Source organism: Chlorocebus sabaeus, chromosome 10, assembly GCF_047675955.1.
Source record: "Chlorocebus sabaeus isolate Y175 chromosome 10, mChlSab1.0.hap1, whole genome shotgun sequence".
In the NCBI taxonomy this organism is placed as follows: Eukaryota; Metazoa; Chordata; class Mammalia; order Primates; family Cercopithecidae; genus Chlorocebus; species Chlorocebus sabaeus.
Genome location: NC_132913.1, coordinates 13,542,620 through 13,551,372, shown reverse-complemented (window position 1 = coordinate 13,551,372; position 8,753 = coordinate 13,542,620).

Sequence of the window (8,753 nt, the reverse complement as noted above, 5' to 3'; positions counted from 1 at the left end):
AGCGCCGCAGCCGGTCAGAGCATGCGCGCTGGGGCCTGAGCGCGGCGCCACTGCGCCTGCGCCACAACAGCCCGGGGAGCAGTGGGCTGGGCTGCGGGTTCTGGGGTTGTGCTGGATCTTCGCGCCGATTCTCTGAAGTTTTCTCCCAGGCGCTGCTTGAGAGGTGCTCCTCCTGCATCTTGAGGACATTTTGCATTTCGGCTCCCTTCCCATCTCGCTGGCATCGGATACCCCAAGTGGGTCCTGTCTCCTCCGTGAATCAGACTTCGGAAACTCCCTCGCTTCAGGGTCAGAGTCCAAGTACACATGAGCTTGAGGATTCTGAATGCATGCCCAACTCTAGCCCTTAGAAACGCACGCTTGGACAGATTTCTCCATATACAGCCCAGGAACGGAACCCCTGAGAAGGAATTCTTCATGCCGGCTGCCCTCTCCAGCGTCCTGGCCAGTGGCATCGCGATCCCAGGAAACCTCGCTTTAGATATTGCCCACCACCCCGCCCCATTCACGGTTTCTGGGTCTTCCTGGAGGAATGACATCTCAGAGACTGCCGACTCCTGTGTTCACGTCATTTTAGCCGCCGCGTCCCTTATTTGGTGTACCCCTTGTCGGTCCCGGAGGATGGCAACTAGACAAGAGGTCGCAGGCCCCCCCACCCGCTCCAAAACGGCTCTTGGCTTTTTGTTTCTTTTAAGCAATGAGGAAAGAGATGACTTCCGTGAAAACTTTTGCTGTAGAAGAGATCCTTCCCTCTGTATATGTGTGTGGGATGGGAAGTGTCAGACACTTAGCTCCTTGAGATCAAAAAGGTTTTGTGTTTGCTTTCCTCCCTTCTTTGCATCCCTAGCATCTTTAAAAGAGTAGGCAGGCGCGGTGACACATGCGTGTAATCCCAGCACTTTGGCGGTCGAGGCAGGAGGATCACTTGAACCCAGGAGTTGGAGACCAACCTGGGCAACATAGTGAGACCTCCATCTCTACAAAAAAATAAGAAAATTAGCCGGGTGCCAGTGGTCCCAGCTAGCTGGTAGGCTGAGGTGGGAGAATTGCTTGAGCCGGGAAGGTTGAGGTTGCAATGAGCTATGATAACACCACTGCACTCCAGCCTGGGTGACAGAGCAAGACCCTGTCTAAAAATTATATATATGTATGTGTGTATATGTATATATGTGTATATATATGTGTATATGTATATATATGTGTGTATATATGTATGCAGTGATGTTTTCTATTTTATTTTTATTTTATTTTATTTTTGCACCTTTTATACTTCTCCTGGAGTTTATCCTGATAGACAGCGGTTTGTCTGGAGCCAGAGCTCACAAGTAGTTGGAAGTGCCCTAAGGACGCCATTTTGTTCTTAAATATAACTAGCAAATATTACTCAAAACTGTGCACCATCCCCAACCCCGGTCCCCAATAATTTGAATAATGTGAATATGCAAGTTAAGGTATTGAGATGGGAACCCTCCTGTGTGGTGTATCTTGCCTTTATGCTTTGTAAAGCCAATAAACCTCAATTTCTACTCTCATAACTTCCCAAATGTGTTGTTTTTGTAGTTTTAAAACTGTCCTTCACTGAAATGGTATAGGTTGATGGGGCATGGAGAGTGACAATCATTTGTGGCCACTGTTGAGTGACCAGACAGGTACTGATGCCTAGGAACAGGTAGTAAGATCTCATATAGCAGGCAAGCCTAAACAGCTATATATAATAGCAGCCTGGAGACTAGGGCCTGGAGAATAACAGGACTCAGGCCACACCCTGAGTTTCCTGTTATAATACTTCTGCAATGTTTTAAATAAGGACGAGCAGCTAATTTCCTCAGTAAAAAAACTGTCCTTCCCAAGCGTGGTGGCTCATGCCTGTAATCCCAGCACTTTGAAAGGCCGAGGCGGGCGGATCACCTGAGGTTGGGAGTTCGAGACCAGCCTGACCAACATGGAGAAATGCTGTCTCTGCTAAAAATACAAAATTAGCCGGGCATGGTGGTACATGCCTGTAATCCCAGCTGCTCGGGAGGCTGAGGCAAGAGAATCACTTGAACCTGGGAGGCGGAGGTTGTGGTGAGCTGAGATTGTGCCACTGCACTCCAGCCTGGGCAACAAGAGCGAAACTCCGTCTCAAAAAAAAGAAAGAAAAGAAACTGTCCTATGTTGTTACTATAGGTATAGGGTGACAGTAACAGAGTTGAGGTGCATGGGGCATGCTTTAAAAAAAAAAAAAGATCTCAGCAAAACAGCCATGATATCAGTCAAGAAAGTTTGAACAGGGCTAGGTGGCACCTGCTTGTAGCCCCAGCAACTTGGGAGGCTGAGGCAGGAAAATCGCTTGAGCTCAAGAGTTCTGGACTTTAGTAAGCTATGCCAATCAGATATCTGCACTAAGTCTGGCTTCAATACAGTGACCTCCAGGGAGCGAGGTTGCCTAAGGAGTGGTGAACTGGCCCAGGTCAGAAACAGAGCAGGTCAAAACTTCTGTGCTGATCAGTAGTGGGATGACGACCGTGAATAACCACTGCACTTCAGCCTGGGCAATATAGAAAGACTGTCTCTTAAGCAAAAAGAAAAAGAAAGTTTGAGTAGCCCATATTTGAGGGCAGAAACCCCTCACAGTCTTGAAGACCTTTAACAGCCAATGCAGAGAAGGAGGCTTGTGAGGAATCTCTCAGATAAATCCATCTCTCTCCTTCCCTTCACTCCAGGTACCCTCACAGACTGTGTCTCCCTAGTGTGATATCTGAGGACTAGAAATCAGTTATTCTGTCTCTCTTCTGTACACCGAGTACAGAGTCGTGTGATGTTCTTCTAATTGCAAGATTCTTTAGAGCCTCACAAATACTTTCCAGTTCCTGGGTAAAGAGGTACCATAGTGATATAATTTGGATATTTGCCCCACCCAGATCTCATGTCAAAATGTAATCCCCAGTGTTGGAGGTGGGGCCTAGTGGCAGGTGACTGGACCATTGGGGTGGATTTCTCATGAACGGTTTAGCATCAACCCCTTGGTGCTGTCTTCACGATACTGAGTCACTCATCATGAGATCTGGCTGTTTAAAAGTGTGGCACCTTACCCCCTCTCTCTAGCTCCTGCTTTCACCATGTGATGTGCCTGCTCTCCTTTCACCTTCCTAAAGCCTATTTAAGCTTCCTAAAGCCTCCCAGAGGCCAAGCAGATGCTGGTGCCATGCTTTCTGTAAAGTCTGTAGAACTGCAAGTTAATTAAACCTCTTCTTTATAAATTACCCAGTCTCAGGTATTTCTTTATAGCAACGTGAGAATGGCCTAATACACATAGTAAAGAGCTTCCTGTTAGGCTTAACTTTGTTCTGGAGGAAGTCTTCTATAAAACCTCAATTATTCTGTCTCCAGGCTTCTCTCATTCCTTCTACATGTAGTGCAACAATGGGTGTTCAGTAAAGTGGGTCACACAGCACAATAGAGGGAGTGCTGGAACCAGAGCCCCAAATTTCTCATTCCCTATGTTCTTTTGCTTATCCATCCATCCATCCATCCATCCATCCATCCATCCATCCATCCATCCAACAAATATTGCTGAGTTTCTTCTATGTCAGTAGCTCTCAAACTTGGCTGCACATTGGAATCACCTGGATTCCACCCTTAGCAATTCTGATTTAATTGGGCTAGGGAGAGGCATGAATATTGAATTTTTTGCCTTGGAACATATTGTTTTATATACAACACAGTAGTGAATAGTGACTTCATTATGGGTTTGTTTCTTTACAGATCACGGTGGTATACAAAATTCAAAATCCATAAACAAAGAGCTCTTAGGTTAAATGAGTTCTTCCTAAAAATTCTTAATGGCATGCTGGTCTATTCTCAGGCAGTACAATTGTATAATGCATCATCCTATATTTAGCATTTCACATTTCTACAGTAAAATAATGGAGGCACAGGCAGTGCAAGCAGATTTAAACCCCTTCTACTTCTGGACTGAAAGTTAGAAAAACATAGCGTGTGCACACACACACTTGGATGAGTTCTTCCAATACATTTTTCCCCCCAAAATGAGAGTTTTATCAAAGATTTTCAATAACTTTCATAGTTTGTACAACCATACTCTATTAGCTACATTAAAAAGGATTCAACAAGGGCCCAACTACACAGTAGTAAATAAACATGGTTGGGAATATCTGCTACATTCTCTATATCCTGGAGAAAAATAATCTTTCCATTTTTTGGTAAAGTTAATAACTAAACAATTCTTTCCTATGGTGGGGGGTGGGTAATGGGACTGTCAAACCTTCACAGGTGATTCCAATGAGCGGTCAATTTGAGAAGAGTTTCTCTGTACCAGAAACTGTTCCTGGTGCTGGAGATACTGCAGTCAACACACCAAACAAGATAATTACGGACAGAAATTAAACATGTAACTAATAAGAGAACATCAGGTAGAAATAGGTGCTATTAAAGGGGGGAAAACCAGTGTAGTTTGGGTGTGCTGGCTCACACCTGTAATCCCAGCAATTTGGGAGGCTGAGGCAGGCAGATTGCTCGAGCCCAGGAGTTCGAGACCAGCCTGGGAAACATGGCAAAAACCTGTCTCTACAATTAAAACAAACAAACAACAACGACAACAACAACAACCACAACAAACAGTGTAATGCAGTAAAGAATAGCTAGAGTCAGAGTCACTTGTAGATGAAGGGGCCAGGATTAGGCTTTGCAGTGCCATTTGAGAGGAGACCTAAATCCCAGAAGAGTGCCATAGGATGACCTCAGGGGGAAGCATTGCTGGCAGAAGGAGCATCTCAGGTGTTCCGGACAGTTTCCCATTGCCCTTTCAGTCCTGCCGTCAGTCCTCTCCTTGCTCGTTTCAGCACAAGGCTGACCAGTAAGGATGTCAGCAGCAGGGCCTGGGTGTGAGGATCTGGGATGTGGGTCTTGAGATGAAGGGATGTCTGGGATGTGAGTCCTGGGGTTTGGGGGAACTGAGGTATAGGGTCTAGGAAGTAAAATTTCAATAGTAATTTGACAAAATATATTAAGAACTTAAAAAATATCCTTTGATACGATACTTCTACTTTTAGGGCTTATATAAGATCTTCATCACAATGTTACTGATAAGAAGAAAAACCTATAAACTTAGTAAATAGCCCATAATAAGGGATTGGTTATAGTCTGTCCATTTGATGCAGTGAAAATGTGTGCTTCAGCAGGCCATGAACATAAACAGTGAGAGATGAGGCTATATAAATATTAACAATGTCTGCCTGCCAAAAAGTATTACAACATTTAAAAGGCAAACTGGAAAAATATTTGTTACCTATGACAAGAATTCTTCCAAATGAGGAAGAAAAATTTAATAGAAAAATGAGCATAAGACTTGAATAGAGAATTTCTAAAAGAGATTGTCACTAATGGTCTGAAATAAAAAACTCAGCCTTATTCTAAAAGGTTAAAATATGGTATCGTTTTGCATGGAAAAAATAATTATGTTTAAAGGACATTAAACAAATGCCAGTAGCATTCCCTAGTCAGTAAGGTTTTACATTTCTTGGAGGGCAATTTGGCAAAGGTAATTTTTCACCAAATATTCATTCTATGCCTCTTGTGTGCCAGGCACAGAGAGGGGCTCTCAATGTGGGTGAGGGTAGAGATTCAGGACCAAGGAGCAGTTTGGAGTTTTCACAGAGCATGGGAGATTGTCTCAGTCTCTTCAGGCTGCTATAACAAAATATTGTAGAGTGGCTTGTAAACTACAGAAATTTATTTTCCTCACTTCTGGGGGCTGGGAAGTCCAAGGTCAAGGCACTACCAAATGTAATGTCCGGTGAGGTCCCATTTCTCATGGATGTACAGCTTCTCATTGTCACCTCACATGGTAGAAGGGTGAGGAGCCTCTGTAAGGCCTCTTTTATAAGAGCACGATCCCATTCATTATGGTAGAGCCCTAATCACTTCCCATCTTCTAATACTACCACCTTGTGGAAGTCAGGATTTCCACAGATAGATTTTGGGGTAACCCAAACATTCAGACTACAGCAGAAGTATTACCAACATTTAGCACCCAGTTGTTAAAGACATCAAACTTCCTACATTGATTTTAGGTCGTAAAAATATCTTTGACCAGAGAAACGTGAGCAGATAGGCGATTGTGCCAGTTCTAGGTGAGGTGTTAAAAACCATTCTGTGTTCCCTCACTCTCCTATGCTCATGTCATTCACCAGCAGAACGCATACTCAGGCAACCATACCTCCATCCGCCTGGGCCCTCAAACAGGAAACACCAGTGAGAGAGCAGAGCAGACCTGAGCCCCAAGCCCTACTCAGCACCAAGCCCATGAGTGAGATATCAGTGCTTGCTGTGACCAATGAGGCTTGGGGGTTGTTTGTTAAGCATCATTATCATGCATAACCTAATAAACTGCATGAAGAATTGTTCCCCCAGATGCCATAAGCACGCCCAACCCTCTGTCTGAAAAACACTGGATACAGAAAAGAAACAAAATAGAGCTCTGAGATGAACATACACAGTCAACCAATCATCACAGCACAAATGACACGATGCATGTTGAAATAAGTGCCTTTAATAATGAGTTGAAAAGTGGGATGAAAAAGAGGAACAGGAGGAACAGTTTTGAGTAGGAAGTTAATGAAAGTTTCTCCAGGGACATAACATGTAAGACTTGAGATGAAAGAGGGTTAGACCTGAAGTGGGATAAGGGCTTCCAACAGAGAGGGGTTCATGAATAGGGAGGAGCTTGCACCTGAGGGGTTGGAGCAGGAGCGCTAGGTGCCACTGGATGGCCTGGCCCAATCAGGACCTTGGGGACCACCAGGAGGGGACTGGATTTTACCTAAGTGCAATGAGAGCAATCAGAGGGAGTTTTGTTGGTTTGTTTAAATCAAAATTTGTTTTGTAAACACGTTAGTTTTACCAAGATTTAGCCTTTGATGTATAGAAATGGAATTTGAGTTTCAAATGTCTCCAGTGGCAAGACTGCCCACATAGGATCCGTATTACCTTTCACGTTTTGGGGAGGGGGTTAACAACACCACAACTCAAGTTTACAACTACCTTTACACTGTCTAGAAACAAAAGGAAACAATTGACTCAGGAATTTCACTTCTAAATAGACTGCATTTACATAACATTATCCTTTGTATTGTAGTTCCATCAAGCTTTCATGTGAAAACTAGATGAGAGAAAATGAAAATTACTTTAGAAGAGAGACCAAAAAATACTGTTTCCTGGATTAATCAGACTTCCTATTAATAAATAGCAATAAGAATACAACTTTCATTATCTTGAAATCAAATAAGATGAAAAGAATTATAGTAAGATTCACACATATATTTGCGTGGATGTACATATGGGAAAAACCTAAGTATGTTTCCCCACCCTCTACTCACGATCACACAGTACTTCTGGCACCAGATGTGTGGGGGGTTTTCTCCACATGCCAACCAAGCAACTCTGCAGCAAACACCAGCTAAGTGTCCTGCTATTCTGATCCCACTTACCTGGAGACAGCCAGGTAAAGTTGGGTTGAGAGCTCACAATAGGTGAGGGCTCAGTCCTAGGAAACCGACCCCATTTCCCATGCCAATTACAAACTCAGATTTTGACCTCAGCTTCCGGCCCACTGACTATAAACCAGGGTTCCCATGATTCCCTCCTTGGGTTGTGGCATTGGGCATTCTGGTGAGCTCTCCGTGTGATTGACACAGCAGGCATGAGACTTCATCCCTGAAACTTATGTCAAATTGTCCAGCTTAGCAGTTTTTGTTCTTGGTTGGAGAGTTGTAGCCAGATATTGAAGTAAACTAGAGGAATTTGAGATCCAATCCTAAATAAATAATGAAAACTTGAAAACAATGAACAGGGCTACGATCTAACAACGTGTGTACTATGGTTTTCTTCTGAAACATAATTTCTCTCTCTATTGTCACCTCCACTTCTACTAAAAATAATCACAGTAACACCAATTTGTTTGTAAAATAAGTCTAGTCTCAAATTTGGCCTAATTATCTGTGTAAGTACAGCAAGAATAACCATATAGGTTCCTTTTAAATTTGCTTTGCTGATAATTTTGACAAGAAACCTCAGACTGGACTTTTTAAAACCTCTCGATGCTAGGAAGTCAAACCAATGCAGATATCAGACTTTGCCCTTAAAGCCAGATATTGTATGCATGTGTTCAAATATGACATTCCAATCAAAACCTTGATAATATAGTCAATGTTTTCAGTTGTATCATGTTAAAGAGAACAGACTCTTGTTGAATTTATGCAAATAACCATATCATCATAAACAAAAATAAGAATACCCATGAATTAATTCCTGAGTTTTGGAGGGATCAGGTAAGGAACAAAAGCAAATGTTTCAATTTTTGTTTACGAAAGTATGCATTAGCAAATTGCTATAAGTTATAGTTAGTTTAAAAGAAAAAAAAGTTCCCTTAAATCTGGATAATGAAACATTAAAAGAATCAGAAATATTTCTGTTTTAAAACGCCATTAAGCCCCATTATTCCTTCTTGTCAGTTCATTCAGTGTCACGTAATACATTTTTGTTCTGTTTAATCTTGGTTAGCAGTTTCACAAACCCATTAGTTTCTTCATTAGAGTTCTAGAAATTCTTACCCAGTCCAATGGTACCTAAAAAAAAAAAACCCACAAACTCAAATTTATCAGAAACCTGTACTTGCCAGAGTTCTTTCTATCCTTATTATGAACTCCCTTGAAGACATAAAAATATGACTTGAAGAAGGTTAAATTCCATTT